Here is an 18,995-nt window from a genome sequence, read left to right as displayed (position 1 = left end):
GTTTTGAAGAGCGCGCCGCAGCGCGTTGGGTGAAGCAGCCGCCCTCCGGTGGCGCCGCTGTAGCAGTCGCAGCTTTGGTGTCTCCTTCTGGTGGGAAAGAGGAAACGTTGCTTGTTCACGTGCATTTAAGGAGCACTATCATCTCGGCGGTTGGTCAGTCGGGGTGAGTCTGATCAGTTGGTCAGCCGGGTCAGTGTGGGGCAGTCTGTCTGTCTGTCGTCCGGAGTGCTAGTAAGTGTTAGGCCGCCAGTCTGCTCAAGTTTGTTCAGGCAATGGTCACTGGCAGTTGGATCCATTGGTTGGTTGGCCGCGCACTGAGACACAAGATGACTTGTCCGCCTTGAGCGTCGGCGCATGTGAGGTCTCCACGTGAGTCCACTGGGCCGCGCCGTATAGAAAAAGGGTAGTGGCTTGGCGGACGACACGAGCAACAGGAGTCAAACTACGACATCGGGCTGGCCGGAACGAGCTGCGACGCCGTGAGACGGGACATCGGCGCGCCTTCCTGCGTCCGTTGAAGCAGCAGGCAGCGGTCGGTTCGGGAGAGCGTTGGGGGTGCTGCGCCAGGTTTTCACCAGAAATCGTAGTTTATTATAAGGTAAATGATTGGAGATATGTTGTTTCATTTACTTGTTAAATTCTACTTTTTTTCTTGGTGAGGTCACCAGCCATTTTGTTTTGGGGTCGTCCCACCATTCTTATCCGTTTGTCCACCCGCGGGAAGGTGTTTATTTATGAATTGGGTGGTCCGTTTTTCCCTTGTGGTTTAGGGGCGGGTTAGAGCAATCTGCGGTTCGGGTTGTTCAGTTATCCCCCTGTTAATCTGCCATACGTTAATAGCTGCCTCTGTCATGTTTGTCGGATTCGGTGTTAATGAATTTATTGCTTAAGGTGTAAAGGCCGAATTCCTGAAATATATTTTTATCTTGCCTATTATCTGGAGAGGCGGTATATGTGTAATGTAGAACATGTTTGTACATTTTATGTAAGACTGCATTTCATGGGTTTTATTTAAATGGTCATTTTAGTATATAAAGTTGCCACCCTTCCACCGTAAGAGTTTTCTTTAAAAACAAGTTGCACTTTTTTAATGTGTTTTGTACCATTTCCATCCCTCCTACGGGGTGCATGGTTTATATGTTTGCGTGAGTTGTTAAAATTTTTAGTTTAAAGTAACCTGGTGTGTTGCAGATTTGCACCTGTGTAGTCTTTCACAGGTTGTAGTGAGCGATCGTGACTACCGCCGTGTTAAAAGGGAGCGGCAATGTTCTCAGCCCGGAAGCTCATACTGTCAAAAAAAATTGTTATTTCTGCCTCTGAATAAATTGTAACTTGATATTTAGAAGGTGCTTTCTGATTATAATTTTAAATATGTTTTTTTTTTCTTTTTTAACGGAAGGAAAGGGTTTTAGGAATAAAATTTCCATTTGTTGAAAGAAATTTGTTTTCATCAGTTACCCACTGGCAACTACTTCAACGCTCACATAGTGTGAGTAAATGTGTTAATGTTCTTGATGAATCGCTAGTAAATAAAGTAAATTCCTTAAGAAAAGATGTTGAATGTAAATTCACGGTTCAGCACCTTTGTTGGTCGGCAAAACTGATTTGTATTGCTTGGACACTTGCCACACGACACGCTGATGTTTAGTGGCGAAGTACAGCTTCATCTGCCTGAGTGCGTAAATAAGCGAACCTGCCGGCTGCGATGTCTGATGTATCTTGGATTCTCCACTTCATTATATTTACAGTTTGTCCGCTGTATGCAACACTCCATCCTCTGTACGCTTAAGTCCCTTGCGCTTTAATTTGCCTAATGACGATATGGCTATGTTTCTTTGTCATTTTTATCTTAATGCCGTAAGCTCGCATTAAAGAAGAATATTGAGTCACCACATTACTTATTATGTTACTCTGAAGATGCCTCAGAAGGGCGAAACGCATCATTGCCAATAATGGATAAAACCATTTGTAACCAAGACTGTCTTATTTCAAAAAACAGAACTGTGTGACCGCGGCCCCCTCCCCCTTATTCAGAATGTGCGACTGTTTGGTGCATATTCCACATGGTCTGGAGTGAGGAACATTGCTTCTTTCTTTCTTTTCTTTCTGCAGGGAAACTAACATCATGTAACTGTGGATTCTGATAACTTTTTTTGTCTGATTTTCAACATACTAATGTAGGAGTTGTGTAGCTTTAGCGCTAGAGCGCCACGATGGCGGGAAATTTCGACTTGTTACCGATGTCCTTGAGGGGAAATATTCCGTGCCCTATTTAGCCTCATCCAACTAATTTTTATACGGATATCGAATATTAATTGTTGACACCATCGTTCAAGGAACTTTACAAATTTGAAGGAGAATATTCATAAGCAATATCCAGCATACCTATCACCGTGTTCGAAATAATATGTACGTAATTTCCCCAGTATCATTTTTTCAAGACATGCAGTTTGAACTGTTTGGTTATATAGAAACACAAAAATGAATTAAAGCGACTAATATATATTTTGTTTTCATTTAGTGACCTTCCAAGTCACAAGCATGGTTTGCCGGATCTGGTACGAGTAACATAACGGCTTCGCAATCTGTGGATCAGGCCATGAATCATATCATGAGGAAAAGCCACATATTAACCTACAGGCACTCGCTGTACGACATCAGTGATTTATGAATGCAGTGGTAGGGCTTTAGTTTTCCGGAAACAGTATGCGAAGCATACTGTCCTGAGTGTCTGATGAGTCAGTTCAAGTTCTCAATGATTAATGCAACATATACTGGTCGACCTACTTAGCATCGTGTTGTCAAGCGCTAGAATTGATCAGCCAATATGCATCATGATAAATGGGCAGCTCCCGATAGATTGCTCCTCTCTCCTCTCTCTACGTCCATCTCTTCCTCCGTTTCTCTGTCCGTTCCTTCCTCCCCTTCTCTCCGTCCGTCCCATGCTCTTCCCTCTCTCCACCTCCTTCACCCCCCCCCCCCGCTTTCTCTGACATCACCCCATCATCACCCCCACCCTATATTAATAAGAGGTGCGAAAGTAATTTGCAAGACACATGGCTCATAGCGTATCAGGAATTCCACGAGAATTCCAATGCCAACAATGTTTATCGCAGACAGTGTCAACACATCGTAAAGTGCCTTCTTACTTAAGAAAAAGAAAGTGAAAAGTGGCCCTGAATAATTCCGACAATGTCGGAAAGGTAATAAATTTTGGGTGGGGGCGGGGGGGGGGGAAGGGTGGAAATTACTAAAGCAGTCCAACAGGCTTCAGTTTTGTGTCCAGTCATTTCTCTTGTATATGTAAATAACATTACACTTAAAATTTACGAACCGAATTTGCTACTTTTTGCAGACAATGCTAGTGTCATAATTAGAGAGGATGCAACAGAACAAACTGTTAACAATAGTTTACAAAGAACTGTTAACTGAATCTCTGTAAATGTACTACCCCAAAGTTTGAGAAATAAGCTATATTCAGTTCTGAACAACAAATAGAGTCATACCAACAACTGATTTAGTAGATGAACAAGAGTCGATAAATATGGCAGAATGCTCCAAATTTTTGCGTGGTGTATAAATGAAAACTTGAACTGAAAAAAACATTACTAAGCTGCTCAAACAGTTAAGCCCAGTTGTTTTTGCTCTTCGAATAATAGACAGCCTTTGAAAGAAACTAACCAACCACATGACATATTTTGCGGGTTTCGACTCGTTAAATTTTTGCGGAATAAATTTCTGCTGCAACTCAGCATTCAAGTTCGAACAAATGTGTGATGTTCACCCGCGGTCGTCATTTAGGTACCTCTTCGATGAGTTGAGCATTTTTACTGCACCACCTCAACACGTGTTTTCGCTGATGAAATCCATAATAATCAACTCAATATAATTTGAGAAGAAAAGTGGTATCCATACCTACAACATTACAGGAAAAATGACTTATAGACCTATTATTAAAGTTTTAATTTTATGTCATTTGTCTCACACTATAAAATGTATGACAGGTGGCAAAGCAAGTTTTAAATCTAACGTAAAATCATTCCTCCTGGACAACTCCTATCCCCTGAACAAATTTCTGTGTAAAATTGTTAGCCTTTTTAAAAAAGGGAAGTTTAGTGGCATGAGTTGGACAAAAAATAAAATTTTCGTTGACACCAATCATGTATAAACCTGTTAACTGACACAGAATCTTTGAAATTATATATGTAACACGTAACCAACCAATTAATAGGACGACCTTGAGTGATTGATGGATGGATAGATGGGTGGATGGAAGTCCCATAGCCTCCAGTAAAGCCTTATGGGGCGAACGACAGTCTGCAGATCGCCGCCGATTGGAACGTGGGAAATAAGAGTCCTCCTTTCATCACGAGGGTCCGGAGAAACATGCACTGCTTAGGCTTCATCAACCGACGACCGAAATCAGATCCACTACCACCCCATGACTTCTGGCCACTCTGTGTATGCGTCATGAACATACAGTAGCTAACAGACTAGACAATCCGCATGGCAATAAAAGTGCTGTTTATTAACTACGATGAAAACAAAACTAGACCAAAGAGTTTATGAGCTTCATAGTTAACGCTCAGCTACTGTGATCGTAATTATTTCTAGCGAAACAGCCAATTTTTTAATTGAGATGTACTGAGTCCGATATAGGTAACGCTCACGCAAGAAAAAACAGTGTGGGCTAAAACTGAATGACAGGAGAGGATAAATTGTTAATCTCAGTTCCATCGACTGAACACTAATATTTAGTCGAAAACATCTCAGGAACGACATTTCAATCAGCGTGATATGCCCTAGACATGCACTGACAGACCGGGTTCTGTTCTAGTGGTAAAGAGCACGTCGAGAGATGGAGAGACCGTGGGATCTAATCCCAGTAGAACCACGGAAGTTTTCAGTCCGTCTTTAAAATAGTCTTCACCTCTCGATGATGTGAAGAGTCTCCAGGAATGACACGTGGTTCGGATCCCACGTTAAACCGTAGGTCCTCTTTCCTCGGTTGGATAACTGTATTGGATTAGGAACAAGCAAGTTTCCCAATTAGCGTGCAGTTTAAACAGTTGAGCTCTGCCATTGATCCACAGAAAAGAAAATTATTTTCGTTATCATTATTATTGTTATTATGACACACGTCACAGTCACGTATGATGGACTTGTTCGCTATATGAAAATCTATTATTTTACACCAACTTTTTTGAAACCATGTTTTATACCAGCAGAATGAAACGTATGTTAGAAATAAATAATAGCAGGAAAACTACACTTTATGATCGAATAGACGTACATTTTAAACAAAAGATCTTCAGGCGATGAATCTACTGAAACGAGTATCTTATGTAAACAACTGACGAAAAAGTAACACCGAGTATGTTACATTCCACATGGCGCACATTCAGACTGAGCAAGTTAGCACACGGTTAATTAGCATTTACTTGTTTTATAATTCAAATATAGTCCACATGTGGATTGTTACAACTACAACCTTTGCTCAGTTATTAACCGGGAATGGATCTTGGTGAAAGAGTCAAATCTTTGTTGGAGGCAATATGAAGTAATTGACAACAAACGTTTTGCAGCATCGGGCTTGCTAATTACATTCAACTACTTCTGAAGAACTGGTTATCCTGTTGAGTACAAACAGTTTTCGGAGCAGGTAACACACAGTACATACAAGAACCAAGAGCGAACAGTAAGAACGGAAGACCAAGAAAGAGGTGCTCCAATGAAAAATGGCATATGGCAAAGGTCCTTTGCACCTACAGTTGGACCTGTCCTTTGAGAAAATAGTGAAGGAAATTAATAATGGTTCAGAAGTGTTATTAAACATTAGGGTATAAGAATATCTCTAATAAAATATGACGACGATAGTCATACCATCAGTGAAAGAATGGAATAAAATGTCTACTGAGTGTAAAACGTGCACGGAGAGCAAAACTAAGAAATGTTTAGAATAATGATGCTGCAGCCATTTGACTGTAATAGCTCTTATTTTATTGTTGTACCATCAAATTTCGGCCTTACGCCATTTCCAAGTACAAAAACTTAGTAATACGACAAAAGACATCACACTGGTATGAAATACAAGGACTTATAACTAAGTTTTTTACTTGAAAGTGGCCTAAGGTGAAATATGGATTATACAACAATAAAACTAAAGTTATTACAGTCAAATGGCGGCAGTATCATTCAAAAAATTTACTGTGATGGCGGCTCCATCCACCATAAAAATTATAAACAGAAGAAAGAGGAATTGCTGAGTAGCAGCATAATTGATCGCCAAACTGCCTTAATTTGAGAAATTTCTGCGAAGGTACGTTCTGAGCACAGCACTGAATGGAAGTGGATTATAAACCGTGATAACACTGGAAGAAAAGGGAAACGATCTGCATGCGAAGGATGTTAAAAGTTAAGTTAACTTGTGAGGTAAGGAATCAGGCATTTCACAGAAACTGCGATTAAACAGATATGTGGAAAATAATAATGAGGTTGTGGGACAGGATAATAAGGCTTGTATTAAGCTATCTGAAGAGAGCTTCCTTGTACTACTGCTAGATGTAGAGAGCTAAAGGTCAAAGGGAGGACACGAACTCTAATACATGAAGCAAATAACTAATTATGATTATTTGAATGTAAGCTGTAAGCGCTGTTTTTAGAGTGGAAGAAACTGAGCCGAGAAAAAAATAATCTTTGTAAGTGGAATTGAGGCCCTATGAATAAGCCTGTAGGTTCATTACAGATTTACATTGTGATGTCATTGGATGGTTTTCTGTCGACTGGGATCTGTTTTTATCGATCTGTGATGGCTTGGCTGCAGGCCAAGGGGCTGATTGGGCCATCTCTCGCTTCCTTGTTCTTTGGAGGGTTTTATAAGAGTTTTAAGAGCCCCTTTGTGTTGGATTTTGGAGCGGTGTAATATTTTGTATATATTGTTGGACTTCGGTACACACACACACACACACACACACATATATATATATATATATATATATATATATATATATATATATATATATATGTGTGTGTGTGTGTGTGTGTGTGTGTGTGTGTGTGTGTTTGTGTAACTATTATCTTCTTGGAAACACTCGTGTTGTGGATAGAAAATTCACATATTAAATTGTTTTAGCTGAAGCTCACTTTTACATTAAACAATCCAGAACTGCATCGTTCTTGGTGTCTGTTCCCACAGATGTCACAAACTAAAGCCAACAAAAGTGAAATGTTTATGTTTTGCGAATGGTTAAATAAGAAATACCAGTAAAGGTAATTGACATGTGTACTTTTTACTCACTATGAAGAAATAAGGAATACAGATTCAATATCCAATCAAAAATTTACAATCTTTGCTCAGTTTGCAAGTGATTATTAGGGCCTTATAACAAAAAGGGGACTGGAAACAGTCCATGGACCTGTCATTTCCTTAATCAATGCTCCGTAACTGCTACTAGTCTATTATATAGAATGAATTGGGGAAGAATATTTACAGTTGTAAATAAGACATCAATATGACATACCTGACATTATAGGGAAGCGCAGTCACGCGGACTGTTCGCGAACTCCTCTGCCACTTAAAGGGGAGCGACCCTCACACAGCTGCCACCTGAACTTCAGAGATTTAGCTCTCTATAATGCTTAATTACGTCTCTTTAGTTTGGACGTACCGTTAAAATCAACGGGCATTAAGAGAATCAATATCTTCGCTTGTATCTCAAATCAAACCTGATGCTGAGCTTCGCAAACTTAAACTCCTGAAAGTATCATCGCCATCTAACACAAAGTTTCGCCAGAGTTTACAAGCAACGGCAACTTGATTACCAGTTTAAACCAGGACGCGGCATGGGCTTCCAGAAACAACACGGCACTCCTTTATTTGTAGTCATTAGCGCTAATTAAACACCAGACGTTTAATTGAGCGTTACTTAATTTAACGACGTACTTGGCTTGCACTTTATGGTTGCGACTTAATTAGGCCTTTGCCCGAGGATACTTTATTCTAATGGCTTCGTTTCTCTCGGCCGAGTGAAACCGTATCTCTGGGGCGGCGGTGAAACCATATCCGACGGCTGGAGGTGCCCTTCGCCGTCATTCTTCTCTGCTTTATACTCGGGACACCAGGCTGAGTTTGCTACGCGGGTTGCAGCCGTCGCAGGCAAAGTCGCATTCGCTAGCGCACCGGCGCGGCTGTGCTGACGAATGTTTTCGTGGCGGTTGCTGTGGGCCGGGTGCTCGGCAGCGCAGTCACGCGGACTGTTCGCGAACTCCTCTGCCGCTTAAAGGGGAGCGACCCTCACACAGCTGCCGCGTCTGCTTGAGAGCCACGCGGCTCCTGTAGTTGATACTCGGGCTTGAAGTTCGCGGCCGCTCGCCGCCGTCTGAGTCAGCAAAGCGACGCGCCAGTGAGCAAAGTATACACGCGGGCATGTGCCACCCGGCTGCGTTAACTCAATGCGGGAGAAACTGCGACAACTGTTCGTTGTATGTGCCACACACAGGTAAAGCGTCACAGGTCCCTCTAGACCTCACAGAAGATTCTGCGGCAATGAGCGAAAGTTTACACTGTAGGCGTATACTGTACTACAGAATTAACCCCGTGACTACCAAAACGACGTATGTGTCCAACGGTACGTCATCAGAGAACCAACTGGAATTCGTTGCATGTTATTACTACGTATCATTGTCCTGCTGGCAAAGGGAAGCCCACTAGTGGTTCGTGGAAGACTTGTAATTACAGACTGCATCACTCCTCAAGCCCTATTGATAACCCTCGTCTGCGTATTGCCACATACAATTACACTGAAGATCCAAAGAAACTGGTAGACCTGCCTAATAACCCCCCCCCCCCCCCGGGAGCACGCAGAAGTGCCACAACACGACGTGACCTGGACTCGAGTAATGCCAGAAATAGCCCTGAAAGGAATTGCCAATGAATCCTGCAGGGCTGTCCATGAATCCGTAATAGTACGATGGGCTGGAGATCTCTTCTGAACAGCAATAATGTTCATTTCTGGAGACTATGGCGGACAGCGGAAGTATTTAAAGTCAGAAGAGCGTTCCTGGAGCCACTCTGTAACACGTTTGGACGCGTTGGGTGTCGCAATGTCCTGCTGGAATTTCCCAAGTCCATTGGAATGCACAATGGACGTGAATGGATTCAGGTGGTCAGACAGGATGCTTACGGACGTGTCACCTGTCAGAGTCGTATCTAGACGTGTCAGGGGTCACATATCACTCCAACTACACATTCCCCACACCATCACAGAGCCTCCACCGGCTTGAAAAATCCCCTGCTGACATGCAGGTTCCATGGATTCATGAGATTGTCTCCATACCCTTATACGTCCATTCGCTCGATACAATTTGGAACAGGACTCGTCCGGCCAGGCAACATGTTTCCAGTCATCAATAGTCGACGGGCTCATGCGAGGGGTAAACCTTTGTATCGTGCAGTCATCAAGGATCCACTAGTGGGCCGCCGGCCTGTGTGGCCGAGCGCTTCTAGGCGCTTCAGTTTGGAACCGCGCGACCGCTACGGTCGCAGGTTCGAATATTGCCTCGGGCATGGATGTGTGTGATGTCCTTAGGTTAGTTAGGTTTGAGTAGTTCTAAGTTCTAGGGGACTGATGACCTCACAAGGAAACCTCCCCATCGCACCCCCCTCAGATTTAGTTATAAGTTGGCGCAGTGTATAGGCCTTGAAAAACTGAACACAGATCAATCGAGTAAACAGGAAGAAGTTGTGTGGAACTATGAAAAAAATAAGTAAAATATACAAACTGAGGAGTCCATGCGATTGATATGCAACATCAAGGATAATGAGAGTTACAGAGCGCCGTGGGCCCGTGGCTAGCGAGAGCAGCTACGGAACGAGAGGTCCTAGGTTGAAGGCTTCCCTCCAGTAAAAAGTTTAATTTTTTATTTTCAGTTTGTGTGACAAACTCTTATGTTTTCATCACTTTTTTGGGAGTGATTATCACATCCACAAGAAAACCTAAATCGGGCAAGGTAAAGAAGCTTTTTACCCATTCGCTAAGTGTACAAGTTAGGTGGGTCGACAAAATATTCCTGTCATGTGACGCACATGCCGTCACCAGTGTCGTATAGAATATATCAGACGTGTTTTCCTGTGGAGGAATCGGTTGACCTATGACATTGCGATCAAATGTTTTCGGTTCCCATTGGAGAGGCACGTCCTTTCGTCTACTAATCGCATGGTTTTACGGTGCGGTCGCAAAACACAGACACTAAACTTATTACAGTGAACAGAGACGTGAATGAACGATCGGACAGATCATAACTTCGCGAAAATAAAGAAAGTAAAATTTTCGGTTGAGGTAAGACTTGAACCATGGACCTCTCGTTCCGCAGCTCCTCACGCTAACCACGGGACCACGGCGCTCCTGAACTCATATTCTCCTTGATGTTGCCTATCTTCCGCATGGACTACTCAGTTTGTATATTTTGCTTATTTTTTTCATAGTTCCACACAACTTCTTCCTGTTTTCTCGATTGATCTGTGTTCAGTTTTTCAGGGCCTATCTACTGTGCCAATTTATAACTAAATCTGAGGGGGGTGCGATGGGGAGGTTCCCTTGTCAGATGTTAAGTCCCATAGTGCTCAGAGCTATTTGAACCATTTGAACTAGTGGGCCTTCCGCTCTGAAAGACCATATCGATGATGTTTCGTTGAATGGTTCGCACGCTGACACTTGCTGATGGCCCACCATTGAAGTATGTAGCAATTTGCGGATGGGTTGCACTTCTGTCACGATGAACGATTCTCTTCAGTCGTTGTCGGTCCCGTTCTTCCATAATCTTTTTCCGGTCGCAGTGATGTCGGAGATTTGATGTTTCAGCGGATTTCTGACATTCACAATACACTCGTGAAATCGTCGTACGGGAAAATCCCCACTTCACCGCTACCTCGGAGATACTGTGTTCCATCATCCGTGTACCGATTATTAACAGCACTTTGAAACTCACTTAAATCTTGATAACCTGCCATTACAGCAGCAGTAACCAATCTAACAACTGCCCCACACACTTTGTTTATATAGGCGTTGCTGACCGCAGCGCTGTGTTCAGCCTGTTTACATACCTCTGTATTTGAATACGCATACGTAAGAGTTTCTTTGGCGCTTCAGTGTTGTTGACAGCTGCAGATAAGCAACCCAATTACCGGACTCGCAAAGCGGGTTGCCTTCGCGCCTTACCGGACACACCGCATCAATGACTTGCACCCACGAACTGACGCTTGCCATACCAAAAAAGAAGCCCATATTGAGCACCTGTAGCGTGTTTTACATACTTGGAGACATGCTGTACCCATCGATGTATGTCTGTTTTCAATTTGTCTTGTAGTTTCTGCGTAGTCGTCTTCCTTAAACGCTGGAGGTACTTCTGAATAGGCCTTTATGTCCTGAGCCCCTATCGCCCTCCGGAAACGAAACGACGGGGAGTATTCTTTTCATATTGTTACTGAGTGGCAGAGGTTTGAAACGTGGCTCAAAGGTGCTTACAGTCGTCCTTTGCAATGTTGGAAATGGTTGGGCTTCTACGATGTCATCGTCGTGCGTGAAGACCCTTCAAAGAACAAAGTGTCGTTACACGCGAAAAAAAAAGGCCGGAGCTTGGTAGTTCATGTAGTAGGTTAATTATGTCATATTGTACCCTAAGTGCTCCACAGCTCTGCTCAACGACATGGTGGTGTTAGGAATGTCGCAACACTGACTCCGACTCACATTTCAGCTCTTGTTCTGTCACCTCCGTGACGCAGGTCATGACCTGGACGTCCGGCGTTTCAATCACGCTGTTTTCTTATGAGTAGCTGAGGGAAACCGCCTGATATCAAAGCAGGGCGTCGCTATTTTGATCTCCATCGTGGCGGCGTCATGAGGACGGCTGAAATGAACTCACAGGCGTTTACGCCGAACAATTACGCGTCTAATCTAATTGCTTGAAAATGATGAGTAATATATATTTTCAACGTCTAGAATTTAAGCAATAGGTGTCTCTATCGTTGTTATTGTTGTTTGTATTACGCTGCTAAAACTTGTTTCGTTAGCCTTCCTTCTGTCAGTCCTAGCACCTCGTCTGTTCGCAACATTCAGTCAAGTCACTGGACAGGACTACCGTCTGTTGAACCATTTGTACCGGAGGGACAATGCTTAGCACGCTACACGTCTAAGGGTGCCTAAGGCTACTCTCGCCGCTGCGAGGCAGAATAATGGTGAGTAATCGTTAGCTAATGTCCCGCACGCCATATACGCTAAACAGCGAATATGTGTATTTAGATCTGTGAATATTAACTTCTTGCAAATAGTAAGTGATTCTGTAACACACTTCATTACTAGCGATCTGAATTGTCCTGAACCATTATTCAGTCGAAAATTCCTGGTCTTCCGATAACTTATACAGTTTACATTATCGTCTGTGGACACAAACATTTTAGTTTTCCGGCTGAACTGTGATGGGTCCGATGAAGTAACGTACAGTGGCAACCATCCATCGGCGGAACGGCAGCGACGAGTTACAACAAAGCAGCACCCTGGTTTACGCAACGAACAGCATTGACGTGTAATGTCGCAGCATAGGACAATATTTAATGGGAACTAAGATTAAGATGAACCCGATACTAGGTCGTAAAGTTTACGCGAAATTACGTAACTGGAAGAGCTTGTATTGTAACATGTTTGGATTACTGTATTAGCGAAATTAAGCCAACTTGAGATATATCGAGACCAAATAAGATGAATTTTAATTAAATTATAAATATATCGAACCACAAATGTAGAATATATCAAAATCAATGTAAAGTAAGTAAAATTCCAATTCATTGTCAACCAAATTCGTTAGAAGAAAAATAATAGTAATTATGATACAGCTACTGTCAAGTCACAGCATCTACGTTAAGAACAAATGCCAATATGTATTTATTGAACGTTAAATGAAAGTAATTAAAACACTTTTATGAACACATGTTTCAAGTAATATTTTCTGAATATTGTAATATTTCTACATTGTAACGAATTAAAAAACTTCACAACTATTTGTAAAGCCAGATTACATAATCAGTTTCGTAAAAGTATTGAAATTTTAACAGTACACTCAAATAACTGTTTGAAACGGTGCACAACAGATTTTTGCTACTGTTGGATACTAAATAAGCAGAAACAGCAATAACTCTGGTACCGTAGTCCTATGTCACGTTTTAAGCACTAATGCATAAACCATTTATCTGACTCGACAAAGGCAGCCTGGCATACGTTAAGTGAACTCAGATACTGTTTGAAGTGGAGGAAATGCAACGACGCTGAGATACCTCACTTAAAGAATACGATTATTAGCAAGTTAAGTATTTGAAATGCAGCCAAGAAAGCTGGTTATGTTTTAGTCACGTCTAATTTAAAAGCTAGGTACCTGGTCCGACTATCCTGCTTTCTGTACTTCCCACTCATTGTAAATGTTTCTGCTGTTGCCTGCCACCGACAGCTTTCCGTGATGGCCGAAGTTTTAAGAAAGTAACTTGTTACTATACGCTCGGTGGCGAAAGCAAGTCTCGCGCGGTTGTTAAAGTTTGCAAAAGAATTCGGCGTAACAAGTAAATCGGTCACTCTGGGTGGTACTGTAAGTTCAAAATGATCGTGGAGAAGTATGAGGACGTACAGTCAACCCGAATCGCTTGAAGATGTAGACATATATGTTGAGGACAAAAGCCTTCGAAAATATGGTCTTCGAGCTTTCAAAAAATAAATAATTAAAAACATAAAATAAAATAAAAAAGGGCGTTTCAGATGCATCGAAACGTAGCATCAAGTTGCCTACCGTGAAAGTGCCATCAGGGCGTTTGAGATGAATCATGCCAACACAGCTGAGAAATGCATCGAAACGTAGCATCAAGCTGCCTACCGTGAAAGTGCCATCATTTAACGGTGACGTAAAGCCATTCAGTCATTTCTGCGATACCTTTGTCAATCTCGTTGTCGTAAAAAATAAGGAATTAGAAGACATTGTTGAGTATCATCATTTCCTTAGTTCATCAACAGGTGAAGCACACATGCTAATTCCTCGTCTTCTGGTGAGTAGCACTAAATTTAAGATATTCTTTGATTTGCTCTGTAATAGATAGAACAGTCTTCGACTGTTTGCATAGACATATTTAAAGAAATTACAGCCTGCGTAAGCTGTCGGAGGATCAGGAATATACGATTGTATAGTAGTTCGGACCCATTCAGTCTGCAACGAATGACGACGCGAGCTGGAGAATCAGTTATTAACCTTAAGTAAGTGTTCAAAAATCAAAATACACATATTCGCCATTTAGCGTACATGGTGCACTGGCCACTAAATTTTACCATCCTAGCAATTTACCGCCTTGTGTCTTGTAAATACGTTAATTCACCTTTGAGTTCTTCGTTCTTTAAGTGATCCCTCGCAATGATATCATTTATACCTCTCACAGATATAATTACTGTGGCCATATACGTATTTCTTCTTCCTTTGGTAATTAAATGGTTCTGAGCCATTTATTTACTCGACCTACACAACCATATTAAAGAATGTCATTGCTTCACTAATATATCTCATACATCGTCTCCCAGTTGCCGTCAAGGCAACTAATTCTTTTCACAAATCAGCCATCTAGGAATGATTGGAAGGGGAATTTGACGTTCTAGGATTTTCTAAAAACTCCCAAAAGGATTTATTTAATCGTATCGCTAGTGCCCCAGTCGGGCAGACCGTTCGCATGGTGCAGGCCTTTCAATTTGACGCCACTTCGGCGACCTGCAGTCGATGAGGATGATAGGATGGTGATGAGGACAGCACAACACCCAGTCGCTGGGCGAATTCCCCGACCCAGCCGGGAATCGAACCCGGGCCCATACGATTGACAATCCGTCACGCTGATCATTCAAATACCGGGGGAGGACACAGGAAAAGGATATGAAGTAGAGGTAAAGTTGGTGTGAATTTTCTGTGAGACAACACTCCCTCTAATGGCAGATAATTACCTGTGTTGTAATATATTATCGCCAGTTTATCTTTATTATTGTCTGATCCCTTTGGAAGACAAAGCATTAGCTGCACCGAAAAATGCTCCACCATGGTTGGAACGATCCGAAGGCATTACTAAACACGAAAAGAGTCCGCATTTAAGAGAATTGTGGGGTGAAGGAAGGTCTAACAAGGGTGTAGAGACTCCCACACACGTGCTAGGATCGGGAACTAAGTGGGCATAACCAACGGATAACCCATGTGGCATCACTCTTGCTAAGCTAACATGGCCCACTAATCTGTCACGTTCGAATAGGAGCTACAAGCACAACTGGTGGGTCACAGCTTAAAATTTCACTACCACCAGGTGTCAGACGCTTTCTGCGCTCATGTTTTCTGGCGAACACGAGTTTCCTATGAAACGTCGCTACATTCAAGACAAAAGCGACCCCGCGTCAATAATATTGCCGCAAACTGTGCTGCACGGGAACGTGGCGTAGCGACTAGATTGCTGGCTGTCGCCAGTTGAAACCCAACCACCAGCAGTTATTGGTTATTCAGTAATCTTTAAAGTTCTCGATATTTATTATGTTTGTGTATTCTGGAAAATATGATGTCTGTACAAACTACAGCACGGTCCGTGTGGGAGGTCAGTTCCCTTCCAGCTCGTACGTTGGTGTTCGTAATAAACGGTGTTGTTAGCGCTCAACTGACGATCCTGTTCTCGTATTTGCACTTTATTATGACTACGACGCAACAATCTGCATATTCAGTCTGAGAATACATTTTATTTAAAATAAAATGAAAATCTCCTGTACCCACGTCGGAGATTTAGAAAGAATGATCCTGCGATGATTTTTCCCCTTACGAGAATTATCTTTTAGTACAAAACCTCGGACAGCAACAAAAAAGGAAAACATCCCTCCCAGCGCCACCTTGCTCGTGTGAAAATAACGTCACCTGTAAGGTGTGTAGTCTCATGAGAGAGATACCGCCGCATCTGCTTCACTTTTTCAAAATGCAGGTTCATTCTTACAAAATGCAGCTCCTGCGAGGTTTGCAGCCGAAAAATATGCCCAGACCTGCTGAGATTGCAACAGGGACCTGCCGGAACTTATGTATGCAGGCAGTGACTAATAAATGCATGTATTGTTTTCCAATGAAGCGAGTTTTCACATCTCCTAGAAGGTAGACAGGCATAATGTCGAAATCTGGTTATCGGAGAAACTACGTATCGCATTACAGAAGATGAGGGACAGCTTAATGCACAACACAATTATTGGACAATTAATTTTAACCGAGCGTATCATTAAGGCTACATTTGGCGCGAACATGTTGGAACATTACGATGAATCTCATTCACGGCACGTTTGACTATGGATAAACTTTCAACAATATGGTGCGCCACCACACTAGACTTATTTTTTCGCCAGTTCTTGGTTGAAAACTTTCCGGACAAACTGAGACGGACCAACAACGTGGCCACCACGTTCATCAGACACGCCCCTCTCCATTTTTTTGTGTGGTTACGTTAAGGATAAAGTGTTAGGTTCAGCAGTTCGTGATGTGCAAACTCTTGCTCTATGAATACGAGACGATCTACAGATGGCAACGACAGAGATGTTGGCAAGCACATGGAGAGAAACCGAGTATCACCAACCTAGACAAGACATGGAGCACATGCAGAAGTGTATCTATAAAAAGCTTTTGCGAGTTAAGCTATCATTTCAATCAAACCGCATAAATGTGTTAAGACTAGCTCCTTAGAAATAACTTTTTGCCATCAGGGAAACGCCTTATGCTCTTTCTGTAAATGTAGAATGCACGAACTTGCGCAGAATGCGTAAACAAAAAATAAAATTCATGGAAAACTACTATTACGGAAAAAGGTACGTGTACTTGTGTGGTTAATAAGCTTACGATAATACGGTGTTCGATATATCATGAGGCCAAAGGAGCTGTCAAAGTGAAAATACCCGTCAATTACCCATATCTTAGGCACATCAAAAAACTAAAGGTGATGCCTCACCTAAGCAGTATATTCGACCACCCTGGGATGCGTTGCGGAGATGTTTTTCAGCAAGTTCACGTGCACCGACGACCATCCTGCAATTGTCAATTGCGATGGTCGTGGTCTGGGAGCACACTGCAAAGCATGCATTGCCGTCCATGGTGATCACACTCCATAATCAAAACCACGTTCCTCCTTTTATATTATCCAGGGGACCATCATCAATCACCGTGAATTCAGTGTAGTTATTGTCTGTGAATACAAGTGTCATTTCTATTTGACTAATCGCTTATTCCCATCAGTTACCATACATAGTATACTCTGCAGTTCTTTGTATGTCTGGTCCAAGTTCCATCGAACTACATTATTTGCCTTGCCAGTGACACATCATACGATAGTTCATCCTTAAGTTTTCTACCACTGTGTGTAAATAGTTCGGCTTTCTGAGCTTGTCTGCTAAGTTGTAGCAGCCTCTGAAGATGTCTCCAACATTGGAAGACGGAACGTTAGGCAGAAAAGTATCCCTTCGATGGCCCATAAAACAAATATTACAAGAAAGGAACAGAGTTTTGAAATGAGCGAAACACACTGTACGTCATTGTTGTATGAATGTCAGTGAACGAATCTCAAAGAAAATCTAGTGAAGCTTGGATCTGACATATTGGCTCCGTATATATGATGTTTATCCTAAAAGTTGGCCGCTATATTTTATAGTTGAGTATTGCGCACCGCTGTACGACTCCCATAAGATTTGATATCCACCAAGGCCTCATTACTCAAACCGGAAACCTTATAGAGGTAAAGTGCTTCTCACACAGCACCAAAGCTCGATGCAGTAAATAGCAAGCAGACGAATCGTGACCTCAGAAGCAACACCTTGCTACGGATTTATACAGTAAGACGATCGAGTCACGTGGCTCATTACTTCAGGTCCTGTCCTCGTATCCGCAGCGTTTTGGCCTCATATATTCTTCGAATCATCCAAAATTGGGTTTCCTGAGTTTATCCCGAGACGAATGCCGGAACAATATAACCACATTTCTAACTTATATGGATTATGTACAAGCGTGCAGATCTAACGACCACATCTCAGTTGGACGTTAAACCATCCTTCTCTCGATAGAAAGATACTGCCTTAAACGAGCGCTGGTGATTAGCGTGCTTTAGTAAGCGGCAGCTGTGGCAACGATGCGAGAATTGAAATTTTTGCTCGCACTGAATAACTTTCAGCCCCAGCAAAACTTCTACAGACGAAACTGTGATAAACCAACTTTTAAATTTCACGTTAAACTGCAAGTCCTTCTGCTACTGGCGACATGGTGAACACGTTTATTTACAGGAAAAACGGAGAAAAACTTCAGTGATTACACCAAAGTAAGAGACACGGTCACGCAGCGCTTCTCGTTACAAGAAGAAATTGTGAGGTCCGCTTGCAATTTGCATTCGTAACATTTCTGTCTCACTCTCTCTTACTCTCCCACTCTCTCAATGTCTCACTGATGAGGCAAAATTGTTTGTCTTCCCGCTTCCATTACAGTAGAATACAGTAGCGGTTCTGCATGGCTCGGATTCTACAAGTACTGAGTAGGCGTACAGAGAGATGTGACACTAGATGTCTAAGCACAAGCCACGCAATTCCCATAAATTAGTAGCTTGTGGGTTCATATCAGGTGAAATTTCAGGTCAGGACTTAACCTTGAGTTCGTCATCATGCTCTTCAAACCAATGAAACACAAATCTAGCCTTTTGACTCGGACAAATATCCTGCTAGAAGATGCCATCGCCGTTTGGGAAAACATTAATCATGAAGGGATGAACGTGATACGTAATGAAGTTCACGTAGTCCAAAAGTATCATAGTGCCTTCGTTTACTACAACATGCCCCCCATAGGAGCCTAGCAGCATCTCATAATACTGTCCCAAACGGTCTTCGTCCGTGGCGCTGCGTGTGTTTTGTGTGTCCCAGATGATAGCGTATAGAAATAAG

The sequence above is a fragment of the Schistocerca cancellata genome, chromosome 1 (genome assembly GCF_023864275.1).
Source record: "Schistocerca cancellata isolate TAMUIC-IGC-003103 chromosome 1, iqSchCanc2.1, whole genome shotgun sequence".
Taxonomy (NCBI): Eukaryota; Metazoa; Arthropoda; class Insecta; order Orthoptera; family Acrididae; genus Schistocerca; species Schistocerca cancellata.
Note: the sequence above shows the minus strand (reverse complement) of the source record.